This window comes from Triticum dicoccoides, chromosome 4A (genome assembly GCF_002162155.2).
Source record: "Triticum dicoccoides isolate Atlit2015 ecotype Zavitan chromosome 4A, WEW_v2.0, whole genome shotgun sequence".
NCBI classification, from domain to species: Eukaryota; Viridiplantae; Streptophyta; class Magnoliopsida; order Poales; family Poaceae; genus Triticum; species Triticum dicoccoides.
In genome coordinates this window covers 731,841,326-731,855,247 of record NC_041386.1, presented here as the reverse complement: position 1 = coordinate 731,855,247, position 13,922 = coordinate 731,841,326, and positions in this window count along the sequence as shown.

The following is a 13,922-nucleotide window of genomic DNA, read 5'->3' as shown; positions in this document are numbered from 1 at the left end:
CCAGCTGGGGAACTGTTTTCCCGCATTTTTTGCCAGCTGCTTGTTGCCTCGAGCTCGATCTCGCTTCCTTCTGTACCCGTGCTCGATGTAGCTTCCTGATTTGGCTCTCATAGTCTGAGTCAACATGCTTGGGAGCTGGTGCTCTAGCCATACGAATGAAGTGGTCAATCTTTTCCTCAGGCACTTCCTCCCTTGGCGGCGGTGCCGGTTTCGATCCAAAATGGGCGTCCACTTGGGCCTGCACTATGGCTGTGTTTTGCTCCTCGGTCATGTCGTAAGGCCTCTGAGGAAGAGGAGCGAGGCTTGGACCATATTTATATCGCTTGTCTCCGCCTATACTTCCTGTACTACCTCGACTCATACCGCTACGCACCATAGCTGTGGCGTGTCTCTTCTGCGATTGCTGAGACGGCGGAGAAGGCTGACGTGGCTGATGCTATGCTGGACTTGAAGCAGGAGGAGTGGCCTGACGCTGTGTCAAACTTGAAACCGGAGGAGTGGCCTGACGCTGTGCCGGACTTGAAGAAGGAGTCTGCTCACGCATTCGGGGACTTGGAGGAGGTGGCGGACTTCGAGGAGGAGTCGGCTCACGCGTTCGTAGACTTGGAGGAGCGGGAGTCTCCTAACTCGGTGGCAGACTTCGAGGAGGAGTTGGCAGATGATGCGGTGTCAATGGACTTCGAAAGATGATGCAATCCTTTCTCCATAGGATGATACGATGTATGGCCTCTCCCAGTGTGCGCTCGTTTTCACCTCCAGGAATGTCAAGTTGTAGCCCCGAATATGGGTCCACCACTTCATCAACCAAGACACGAGCATAGCCCTCTGGAATCAGGATGCAATGGAAGGTTGCTTCGGGGGTAATTGCAAAAGCAACGCCGTTCGCCACCTTCATGGATATGTTCTTCATTTTGGAGTGTAGCTCACAGTTAGTGTTCTCTATGATGTCATCCACAGGGTATTATCCAGTAGTGTGTCGCTCGGGGCAGAACCAACGCTGCTTCTTGGCATGGATGGGACGGTGCTATCCAATGTTGGACGATCATCCGCTTGCTGCTGCCGTTGCTGGGACCCCCTTTCCTGGCTAAGTGAGTCGATCTGCTGCTGCTGGAATTTGAGTGCCAAGTCCGCGTGCCTTGCTTCTAGGCCTTGAAGGCGTTCTGCGTCCTGCTTCCTCTTCTTCTCCTCCTCCATCTTCTTTCTTGCATGGGACCTATAGTCGTTGTTCCATTCCAAAAAGCCCTCATACCAGGGAATAACGCCCTTCCCTCATGTTCTTCCCGGGTGTTCAGGATTTCCCAGGGCACGCGTAAGCTCGTCGTTCTCTCTGTTGGGCGTGAACACCCCCGTTCGGGCTTCTTCTATTGCGTCAATTATCTTTTGTTCGGCTCCTTTTAGACTTGCCTTCTGCGAAACGAGGCCTGTCTTCGGGTCCAACGCCCCCCCCCATGCGCATAGAACCAAGTTCTACACCTGGGGGGCCAGCTCCTAGTAACCGGAGTGACCCCTGCATCCTCCATCTCTTGCTCAGACTTATCCCACTTAGGCATTCCCACCGCGTAGCCACCTGGACCCAGCCTATGGAACTGCGTCTTTTTTGCGGCATTGGCCTTGTTTTTTATCGACCGTTCCTTAGATAATTCTGATTCCTTGAATTTCACGAAATCGGCCCAGTGTTCTCTTTGCTTCTCCAGTGTTCCCGTGAATTCTGGAGTCTTCCTTTCTACAGCGAGGTAGTTGGCCCATACAGTTTTCTTGTGGGTGTTGAATGCAATTGCCATCTTCTTAAGAGCAGCGCCCTTTACTTTCTCCACATCTGATTCAGTGAAATAATCTGGTAGGGTGAAATGTTCCATCAGAGATTCCCAAAGGTTTTTTTTTGCTCTACCGTCGACCCAAGTAACACCTGGACGTTTAGTTTTTGGCTCTTTCCATTCTTGAATGGAGATCGGGAGTTGGTCCTTCACAAGAACTCCGCACTGACGAGTCCACTTGTTCGCAATGTTCTTAGGCGTGAGGGGTTCGCCACTAGGTTTGACAGAGTCGATGTTGTACTTTACACCCTCCTTCAACTTTCTGCCCGGGCCTCGCTTTGTCCTGCTGTCTGTAGAAGAAGATTTGCTCGATCCGGAGGGCTGAAAGAAGAAAGATCGATTCGTTAATATATCTTCAAATAAAAAAACATATGATGATCACCAGATGCCTGCTTATATAAATATACCTCGCCAGTAGTCTTTGTTATTTGAAGATCAGCATTGTCATCTGTGTCATCATAAACATTGTCTGTGTCATCATAATCACAATCATAGTTTATGACTTCATCAGCTCGGACGTCGAGATCGAATATCTTTTCATCACCCTCTCCGGTATTGTTCAGATATTGGGAGCCGTCATCTGTTTCATTCAGATCATCTATCCTGCGAGGGATGCGTATGATGTCGAACAATTCCTCTTCTCTCTCTCTGCCGCTATTGTCCGCCATAGCTTTTACTTAACTAATACAGAAGAAATATAAAATAATTTAGTATTCAAATTACAATGCATGGATGCAATCAATAAGGAAAAACTGAATCATATAGTACATAATATATGCATCGTCTCGATTAATATATAATCTCGAATACATCATCGTCTCGAATAATATATATAATCTCGAATACATCGTCTCGAATACATCGGCTAGATACCTAATAAAGATCGAGTACTACAGAAGAATCTAGGCCACTCGCGGTTCCTAGGGCGCGGGCGGTGGACACCCAAAGAGAAGGAACCATCACAGGATCATATCTCCGGTCATCTGCCCAAAGAACCTGCCAAGTATTGGAGAACCTGACGTCCATAGCAGCCATGTAGCGATGGACGTGCTCGTTCTCCTCCCTGACACGGCAACGCACCACCTCCGACGGGGTCGGCTCCCTCTGCACTGAATGTGGCCCACGCGAATGCCACCAAAGGAGATCAGGGTCGACCATGGGACCCGAGGCCGGGTTCCTCACCAAGCGGCGCGCTCCTCCAGGTAGCACCTCCCAGTGCCAGCCCGGCGAAACCCAGTCCCGGACATGGGTCCTCTGACGCAGGAAATCATTGCGAACGGGTCGATGACGAGGATGCGGGCCAGGCATATCGTCGAGAACAAATACTATATCCCCGCAAAAAGTAACATTTTTTAAATGATTCGATTGTGATAACTAAAATTCTATATGCAAATTCTAACAATTTGACATTAATCTAATTCATCTAACTAAAACTAATTCTAAAATTTCTAACATTTCTGATTATATAACTAACGTTTCTATAACATTTCTAATATTTCTATAACTAAAAAACAGAAAAATTGCTAAAATTATAACATTTCTATATAACTAACATTTCTAATATTTCTATAACTAAAAAACAGAAAAATTTCTAACATTTCTATAAATATTTCTATAACTAAAAAACAGAAAAATTTCTATAACTAAAATTTATAACAAAAAAAACTAATGTGTGTGTGTGTGTGTGGACATGGCGGCCGGGGCATATGAGCTCACCGGCGAGGCGACGACGGGGCGGCAACGACAACGGGGCGACGGGACGGGGCGGCGATGACGACGGGGTGGCGACGACGGGGCGGGGCGCGGCGATGGGGCGGGGCGCGGCGACGTGGACGACGGGGACGGGGACGGCCGGGGCGGCGATGGCGATGGGGGCGGCGACGATGGGCGGGGACGGCCGTGGCGGTGACGCGTCGGGTGCGGCGATGGCGTCGATCGGGGCAGGCGGCGTGTCGTCGACGGAGAGGAAGAAACAGAGGGAAACTGAATTTTTTTCAAGTGTTGTATATATAGGATGGACCTTTAGTACCGGTTGGAGCCACCAACCAGTACTAAAGGTTTGTTTTGGCCAGGCCAAGCGGCGGGAAGCGCCCCCCCCCCTTTAGTACCGGATGGTGGAACCAACCGGTACTAAAGACCCCATCTTTAGTACCGGTTGCAGCCGCCACCCGGTACTAAAGGGTTGCGCTAGCGCAGGTGCGGTGCGGCAAGTTTAGTCCCACCTCACTAGCCGAGAGGCGTCCGCACTGGTTTATAAGCCCAAGTGTGGTAGCTCTCTTGAGCTCCTCTCCAAAGCAGGCCTACTAGGCCTACCTGTTCTCTGCTGCCCTGTGGGCCTACTGGGCCTTTCCGGGCCTGCATCCTGGCCCAACAAAACGTTGTGTTTCTAGTCGTATGCAGGCCGCTCTGGCCCAGTAGGCGGGCTTTTTTATTTTCTTAATTTTTTTTGCTTTATTTTTTTTGTTTTATTTATTTTTGAGTTGTTTTTTTGCTGTATTTAGAGTTTCTTTATGAATATTTTTGCTTTAGGTATAAACAATTACAAACTTTCTGTTAGTGCCGGTAGTTTTCAAATTTGCATAGTTTAAATTTTGAATTATTTGAAATTTGTGTGAATCACTAGTTTGTGAATAACTTAACTTTGAAAATAGATTTTTCAGTGATTCTTTTTCTTATGTTTAATATTAGTGTGTTTTATCATTATATTCAATTTGGTAATGCTTAGGTTATTTAAAAAATGAAATGCCTTTGTAACAGATGAGTTTTCGTCCGAAACCCTGATACTTCAAAAGAGATTGTCCATTTTGTACACGAAGTGCATCCAGTTTTTGCCGTAACCCTCTCTACTTTTTTGCACATGCTATCTGGGTGAAATTATGATACCATGCCAACTTTCAACAGAAGAAAGTGATGATAGTAAAGCCGATCACATCCCAGATCTTTGGGTGTGAAATTTTTTCTTCGCGTGTGTCCCTTTGCGTCGTAGCCATGGAAAATCTTCATCATTTAACTGGATGCTCGGGTCAATATTCACTGTGAATGGAGCAATTTCATCAAACTTTTCATAATCGTCTGACATGTTTGTCTTGTCATCCACTCCCTCGATGTTTCTTTTCCCTGAAAGAACTATGTGGCGCTTTGGCTCGTCGTATGATCCATTCGCTTCCTTATCTTTTCTTTTTCTTGGCCTGGTAGACATGTCTTTCACATAAAAAACCTGCGCCACATCATTGGCTAGGACGAATGGTTCGTCTGCATATGCAAGATTGTTGAGATCCACTGTTGTCATTCCGTACTGCGGGTCTTCCGTTACCCCGCCTTGTGTAATATTGACCCATTTGCACCGAAACAAAGGGACCTTCAAACCACCTCCATAGTTAAGTTCCCATATGTCCTCTATGTAGCCATAATATGTTTCCTTTCCTGTGTTGGTTGTTGCATCAAAGCGGACACCACTATGTTGGTTGGTGCTCTTCTTATCTTGGGCGATCGTGTAAAATGTATTCCCATTTATCTGGTATCCTTTGAAAGTCATTATATTCGAAGATGGTAACTGGGACAGCGAGTACAGGTCATCTTCAATATCGCCATCATGCATGGCACGTTTTTGCAACCAACCGGCGAAAGTCATCGATTGTTCACGTGTAATCCAGTCGTCAGACTTCTCCGGGTGTTTGGAGTGTAGAAAATTCTTGTGTTCCTCCATATACGGAGCCACCAAGGCGGAATTCTGTAGAACTATGTAGTGTGCTTCAGTGAGAGAATGCCCGTCCATACATATTATTTGATCCCCTCCTAGCGTGCCTTTTCCATCCAGTCTGCCCTTATGCCGCGATTCATGAACACCAATCGGCTTAAGGTCAGGAATAAAGTCAATACAAAACTCAATGACCTCCTCATTTTCATGGCCCTTCGAGATGCTTCCTTCTGGCCTATCACGGTTATGAACATATTTCTTCAAGACTCCCATGAACCTCTCAAAGGGGAACATATTGTGTAGAAATACAGGACCCAAAACATTAATCTCTTCACAAAGGTGAACTAGGACGTGCGTCATGATGTTGAAGAAGGATGGTGGGAACACCAACTCGAAACTGACAAGATATTGCACCAAATCATTCTGTAACCTTGGTATGATTTCTAGATCGATTACCTTCTGAGAGATTGCATTGAGGAATGCACATAGATTCACAATGGCTAATCGAATGTTTTCCGGTAGAAGCCCCCTCAATGCAACCGGAAGCAGTTGTGTCATAATCACGTGGCAGTCATGAGACTTTAGGTTCTGAAACTTTTTCTCTGCCATATTTATTATTCCCTTTATATTCGACGAGAAGCCAGACGGTACCTTCATGCTGAGCAGGCATTCAAAGAAGATTTCCTTCTCTTCTTTGGTAAGAGTGTAGCTGGCCTGACCCTGATGTATGTCGTCTTTTCCGTGCATACATTGCCGGTCCTCCCATGCCTCTGGTGTATCTTTTGTCTTCCCATACACGCCCAAGAAGCCAAGTACGGTCACACAAAGATTCTTCGTCACGTGTATCACGTCGATTGCGGAGCAGACCTCTAGGTCTTTCCAATATGGCAGGTCCCAAAATATAGATTTCTTCTTCCACATGGGTGCGCGTCCGTCAGCGTCCTTCGGAACAGGTTGTCCGCTAGGACCCTTTCCAAAGATTACCTTCAAATCCTTGACCATATCATGTATATCAGCACCAGTACATTGGCGAGGCTTCGTCCGGTGATCCGCCTCACCTTTGAAATGCTTGCCTTTCTTTCTTACGGGATGCCTGCTCGGAAGAAATCGACGATGTCCCAGGTACACAATCTTCCTACAACTATCCAAATATATACTGTCGATATCATCCAAACAGTGCGTGCATCCGCTGTATCCCTTGTTTGTCTGTCCTGAAAGGTTATTGAGAGCAGACCAATCATTGATGGTCACGAACAGCAACGCCTTTAGGTCAAATTCTTCCTGTCCGTGCTCATCCCACGTACGTACACCTGTTCCATTCCACAACTGTAATAGTTCTTCAACTAATGGCCTTAGGTACACATCAATGTCATTGCCGGGTTGCTTAGGGCCTTGGATGAGCACTGGCATCATAATGAACTTCTGCTTCATGCACAACCAAGGAGGAAGGTTATACAAACATAGAGTCACAGGCCAGGTGCTATGGTTGCTGCTCTATTGCCCAAAAGGATTAATGCCATCTACGCTTAGACCAAACCATACGTTCCTTGGGTCACATGCAAACTCCTCCCTGTACTTTCTCTCGATTTTTCTCCACTGCGAACCGTCACAACTTTCCGTCTTTCTTACGGTCTTCTCCGTGCCACCGCATCGCCTTCGCATGCTCTTTGTTTTGGAACAAACGTTTCAACTGTGGTATTATAGGAGCATACCACATCACCTTGGCAGGAATCTTCTTCCTGGGGCGCTTGCCCTCGACATCACCAGGGTCATCGTGACTGATCTTATAACGCAATGGACCGCATACCGGGCAAGCGTTCAAATCCTCGTACTCACCGCGGTAGAGGATGCAGTCATTAGGGCATGCATGTATCTTCCGCACCTCTAACCCTAGAGGGCAGACAACCTTCTTTGCTTCATACGTACTCTCGGGCAATTCGTTGTCCTTTGGAAGCATATTCTTTATCATTACCAGCAACTTTCCAAATCCCTTGTCAGATACACCATTCTCTGCCTTCCATTGCAGCAATTCCAATTTGGTGCCCAACTTTTTTTTGTCAGCTTCACAATTCGGGTACAACAATTTCTTGTGATCCTCTAACATGCGTTGCAACTTCTTCTTCTCCAAATCACTTGCGCAGTTTCTCTTTGCATCGGCAATGGCCCGACCTAGATCATCAGCGGGCTCATCTGATGCCTCTTCTTCAGCTTCTTCCCGCATTGCCGGCTCAGCTTCTTCCCCCATTGTTGTATCATCGTATTCAGGGAACCCATGGCCAGGATAGCTGTCGTCGTCCTCTTCTTCTTCATTGTCATTCATCATAACCCCTCTTTCTCCGTGCTTGGTCCAAACATTATAGTGGGGCATGAAACCGGACTCAAATAGGTGGACGTGAATGGTTCTTGACGTAGAGTAATTGTGACCATTCTTACAGCCAGCACATGGACAAGGCATAAAACCATCCGCCCGCTTGTTTGCCTCAGCGGCAAGCAGAAAAGTATGCACGCCATTAATGAACTCGGGAGAGCATCGGTCATCATACATCCATTGTCGGCTCATCTTCATTACACAACACCGAATAGACCAAATTAATACAAGTTCATACATAAAGTTCATATACAACACTTAATTAAATGCAACATACAAATAACTCTCTAGCTAAAGAATTAAAATGCAACAACAAATGCGATCAAGATCGTAACTAAGGTAACAATTGATCCAACAGCATAATGATACCAAGCCACACTATGGCATATTTTCTAATCTTTCTAATCTTCAACAACATTTTCTCCATCTTGATCTTGTGATCATCGACGACATCGGCAACATGCAACTCCAATTCCATCTTCTCCCCCTCAATTCTTTTCAATTTTTCTTTCAAATACTTGTTTTCTCTTTCAACTAAATTTAACCTCTCGACAATAGGGTCGGTTGGAATTTCCGGTTCACATACCTCCTAGATAAAAAAATCTATGTCAACTTGATGGGCATAATTTGTCGTAAACACAAAATGCAACAACTAGTTTTAAAAGATAATACTCCACATCCGAATCATAATAAGGACGAGGGCCGGCGGGGACGGATATCAAAACAATGGCACTATGTATAACAAACAACGTACGGGTCAGATAATTATACGAGTAACTATATATCCAAATCACACAAACATCAATTTGGTAATGTAAAACATTCATGAACAAGAGCCTCACCACAAGGTGGTGCCGGCAACGGGACGGTGCGGGCGATCTACGGTGGTTAGGACGGAGATTTAGAAGAAGCTAAGTAAACCACACCTACATATGCAAACTAAGTGTTATTTTTTACCTCAAATTGCATATAAATCAAATACTAGCACATATAATTCCTCCCAAATTACTAAACTCACAAATTAATCACTATACAAAGCATTGCAAGAGCTAATCTAGCAATGAGAGATGAAAGGACAAAGTTGCTAACCTTTGTGATCATTTGAATGGATGGGGGCCTTCAAATCTTGACAAATTTTGGGCAAAATGTGTGATGAGCTCGAGGAAGAGAGGGGAAGAACAGAGGAGGAGAGGGGAAAGGGGAAGAACAGAGCGAGCTCGGGTGGAGGAAGGGTTTATGTATGATGACCTTTAGTACCGGTTCGTGCCACGAACCGGTACTAAAGGTGTTGGAGGGGCCCCAGACTGACAACATCCTGCCACCACACTCTTTAGTACCGGTTCGTGGCACAAACCGGTGCTAAAGGTTCGCCATGAACTGGTACTAATGAGAGCGGCCGGCTAGCCGTTGGAACCGGCACTAATGGACACATTAGTGCCGGCTCAAAATCAAACCGGCACTAATGTGCTTCACATTTGACCCTTTTTCTACTAGTGTGTCTATGTATTCACACATGTATCAATTTCCGGTTAATACAATTGAAAGTGCAATCATACCCTAAATATTATTTTGATGTTGATGACAATATACTCATAGGGGACTAACAAAGTTTGTCAAGTATATCTCAGGTTTTAGTCCCCTTGGAATCAATTGCGTGTGTGGATTATGATTTCAAAAATGTTTAACTTCATCAAGAACGAAGAAACAAGACTATATTTATGTTTATTCTTGAGTATAAGATCTTGCACTATTAAGAGGGGAACATGGGTTATTGTGAAATTCTTGCTCAAACATCTACTTCAAATTCATTGTCTGATCTTCATCTCTGTCGGACGACCGATACTCACCGGACGTCCGGCTGCTTCTATACAGAGCCAAAACATCGGTCGTCCGGTGTGCACCGGACGTCCGGCAATCCTATCCAGAGCCAAAACATCTGTCGTCCGGTCTTCACCGGACGTCCCGCAATCTTTCATCCGAGCCAAAACATCGGTCGTCTGGTCCCTGTCAGACGTCCGTTGTCTGCAGAGCCCTCGGTCGTCCAATATTCTTCAATCGTCCGGTACTTTCTCCACAGAGCCTAAACATCGGACGTCCGGGATCCTCCGATCTTCCAGTACCAACTATACTGTGCCAAAACATCGGACGTCCAGTCCCTGTCGGACATCTGGTGTCTGCCAAGCCTTCGATTGTCCGTTGTGCATCGGAAGTCCGATGCTACAGTGCTGTTTTGGGCTCCAACGGCCACTTATTGAGGCATACTATAAAGATCTCTCTCCTATCCCGTGAGAGGGTTGACCATTCACTTCAAGCATCCTCAAGAACACACCTTCACTCACTCTCTCACTCTCCAACACCAAATCTTAGATCCCTAAGGGATTTGAGAGTATTTGATAGAAGTTGTCCACCCAAGTGATAGATCCACTCCTTCCCCTTCTTTGCACCAAAGGAATTCATGATTTGAGCTAGTTCTTGAGCTTTTCCCATCGTTCTTGTTACTCTTGGAGGTTGGAGACTCCTAGGCGGTAGGAGTCATTCGGAGAGGAATCGTTCTTTGTGATTACCCCCAGAAAGTTTGTGAGGGTTTGGAGACCACCCCAAGGTGTATCACTAGTGGTTGAGAAACGCCTTCGTGGTGTTGTCTCAAAGGGAGAATAGGGTGAGCCTTCGTGGCGTTGGTGTGCCTTCGTGGTAACATCCACCTCTCTAACGGTGACGTAGCTTCCCTCCAAGGAAGTGAACATTGGCATACATCCTCGTCTCTCGGAGTTGCGGTTATCCCTAACCCTAACTTCCTACTTGTGGTTACTTGTCTCTTAGTCTTTACTTATATCATATTGTGCTTGCTTACTCTCCTACTTGAGTTACTTGTTTACCTTGCTTAGCTAGCATCACACTTTCAATTGTTAGGCTCAACTTCATATTCCGCACTATTGCCTAAAATTTCTAAGTAACAATTAAAATTTGTAATTGTATCCATTCATCCCCCTCTAGGTCCATCTCGATCCTTTCAATTGGTATCATATCCTCGTGCTCTATTCTTGTGGCTTAACCGCCCTAGAGCGAGATGAACCCTGATGGGACTCCCCTTGTTGCAGATCTGAAGGATAAGGGCGCGGCTTCCACGAAAGACAAGTCCTTCACTTCTGAGGATCTGGAACGGGCGCTTGCTAAGCAAAAGTAGGAGAATGATGCTTCTCTTGAGGCCTTGGTCCAAATGACACTAGCCACATTGACCACGATGCTTGCACCACTTTCTGGTGGTGCGGCCTCGAGGCCAACTGTGCCTACTCCTTCACTTGGCCAACAACCTCCTAGTAATAAACACTCCAGTGTTCCTTGGCTTTATGCAAGACCTCAAGTAGAGAAACCAAAGTATAACCCTCAAGGCAAACCTCCTTTACTTGATGACACAACCGACTTTGCTTTGTGGAGAGTTGCTATGCAGGATCATCTTCCATTATGCATATCATTATCTTCATTATCTTTTTATATGCATGATGAATTGTCTTCACACTTTGAAGATGTCCTCCACAAAGCAAAACCTGCCATGTGCATTTGCATTCAAAAGAAAACTATTTATATGCACATCTTTAGGGGGAGCCTCGTCATATGTATGAAGACAGTACTCACAACACTGAACTTTCACATACTTTTATTCCCGTTGAAAACTTCAATCAGTTTGTCATCAATCACCAAAAAGGAGGAGATTGTAAGTGCATCTAGTGCCACCCCTAGTTGATTTTGGAGTATTGATGACAAATGTGGTTGAGAGACTAATGTGTTTGTGAGAATTGCAGGATAACACAGGTAGTGTCCCTCATTGATTCGGTTTACCTACCAGAGATGACCCCTAAAAATGTATGAAGACATTGAAGACAATGGTGGTTCATGAAGACATTCACGACGAAGATTATGATGCGTGAAGCTATTCACTTGAAGACTATGGAGTACGAAGACATAGTTGTTTCGTAGTTTCCTCTTCTTCTTATAGAGTCATAGGAACCATCATACTGTTAAGTGGGGTCCAAGTGAAGAAAGTCAGAGTGATTGAAGTGATGATCAACCCCAAATCCTATGTCTTCGAAGACAATGAGAGCAAATCTTATCCAAAGCTGAATGAGTCAGCTTTGCTCGTAGCCCAAGCCAAGCTGCCGTGTGAGTTTAAAATCTGACTGTTGAACATGTGTCAGTTCCTTAGTGACCCAGGGTCATTTTGGACATATCAGGTCGGGTTGCCTCCAGTCTATAAATAGCCCACCCCCTACATCATAAATTGGTGGCCGCTCAGAGTTAGTGCACGGCTTTTGTCGTTTGAGAGCAACCCACCTCCGAAGCATTTGAGAGAGAAATCCTTGCGAGGACAAAGCCCAAAACACCCAGAGCCAAAGAGTGTTAAGCATCACTGAAGTCTTTCTGTCCACGTGATCTAAAGACTTGTTACACTTGAGGACTGTGAATCCTCGAGCCGGTTAGGTGTCGCGTTCTGAGCATCCAAGAGTCATTGTGGATTGCCGGTGAACAAAGTCTGTGAAGTTTTGGAAGTCTACCTCGAAGACTTACCAGAGTGATTGGGCGAGGACTGGGTATCCTTAGCTCAAGGGGAATAAGGTGAAGACACGGTCTTCTGAGTTAAATCTCAGCCTCCCTAATCAGATGTACAGTTGTCACAGCAACTGGAACTGGTCTACCAAATCCTTGTCTTCATCAAGCTATTGGTTCTATCATCTACCCTCCTTACTTTACAATTGTCTTCGTCAAGTCATTGCTTGCCTGTCTAATCTGTTTGACTTCACACTGTGAAGGCTATTGTCTGTTTAGCTTCGTACTATCTACCTTTCTGATCCTGTCTACCTAGTTGCAATTAGTCTTCGCGCCTTCATTATGTTGTATGTTAGACTTATGCTTGCCTAGTGTAGCTTTCATTCCGCTCCTTACTATATAGGCTCAGTTTACCTATTTGTCTTTAAAGCCACAGTGTTTTGAAGACTTTCATAAAAATCGCCTATTCACCCCCCTAGTCGATAACTAGCACTTTCAATAATGCTAAGCTAACGAATGGGTCTTGTCCATCACATCATTCTCGTAATGATGTGACCCCGTTTACCAAATGACAACACATGTCTACGGTTAGGAAACTTAACCATCTTTGGTCAACAAGCTAGTCTAGTAGAGGCTTACTAGGGACACAATATTTTTTGTCTATGTATTCACACATGTATCAAGTTTCCGGTTAATACAATTCTAGCATGAATATTAAACATTTATCATGAAATAAGAAAATATAAAATAACAACTTTATTATTGCCTCTAGGGCATATTTCCTTCAACGCAAACATGAAACACTTCTGTTCCATTATATCACCAATGGCTATGTGATTCAATATAAGAATATTGTTCCACTTCCACCCCTTGATTGTTTGCATAAAATAAATCTTTTAAGCTCCACAGTTATCCATGAAAGAAATTATCTTTCAGATCATTCAGTAAGATTAGTTTCAGGACATCAGACATTTTTGTAGAAATAACATAAAATAGGAAGACATGCGGAAAAAAAATCCCCAGAAGCTGACACACAGAGCGAAAAATGACAATCATTCATAACAGAGATGTAATAAACAAAGTTTAGATCCACCTTTATGACATATGCAACAAGTTAAAAGGTACTCCTTCCAACCTTAGTTCAAATCTGCGACACTTATTATGGATCATAGGTGCCTACCATGTAAAATTTTAATGGAAGGAAAACTCCCTGTAACAGATCAACTCCTCATTATATGACTAAATGAGCATTACAAGCTAAACCAGAGAACTGAGCCGAGAAGGGGATGATAAGTGAAGGCTCAAAAAAGGCCATAACCTAGAAAGAGGTTTCCCCATTTGTATAACAAAAAAACAGCTTGACTTGTTTCCTATATAACTGTGGAGGCCCCACAAGTCTTAAGTAAGCATAAAAACACATCACACCAATCGGAGTGAATTGGAAAAAACCATCACATTTGACCGTTTTGCGGCAGTTAACACGATTTCTGACATGGGTGAA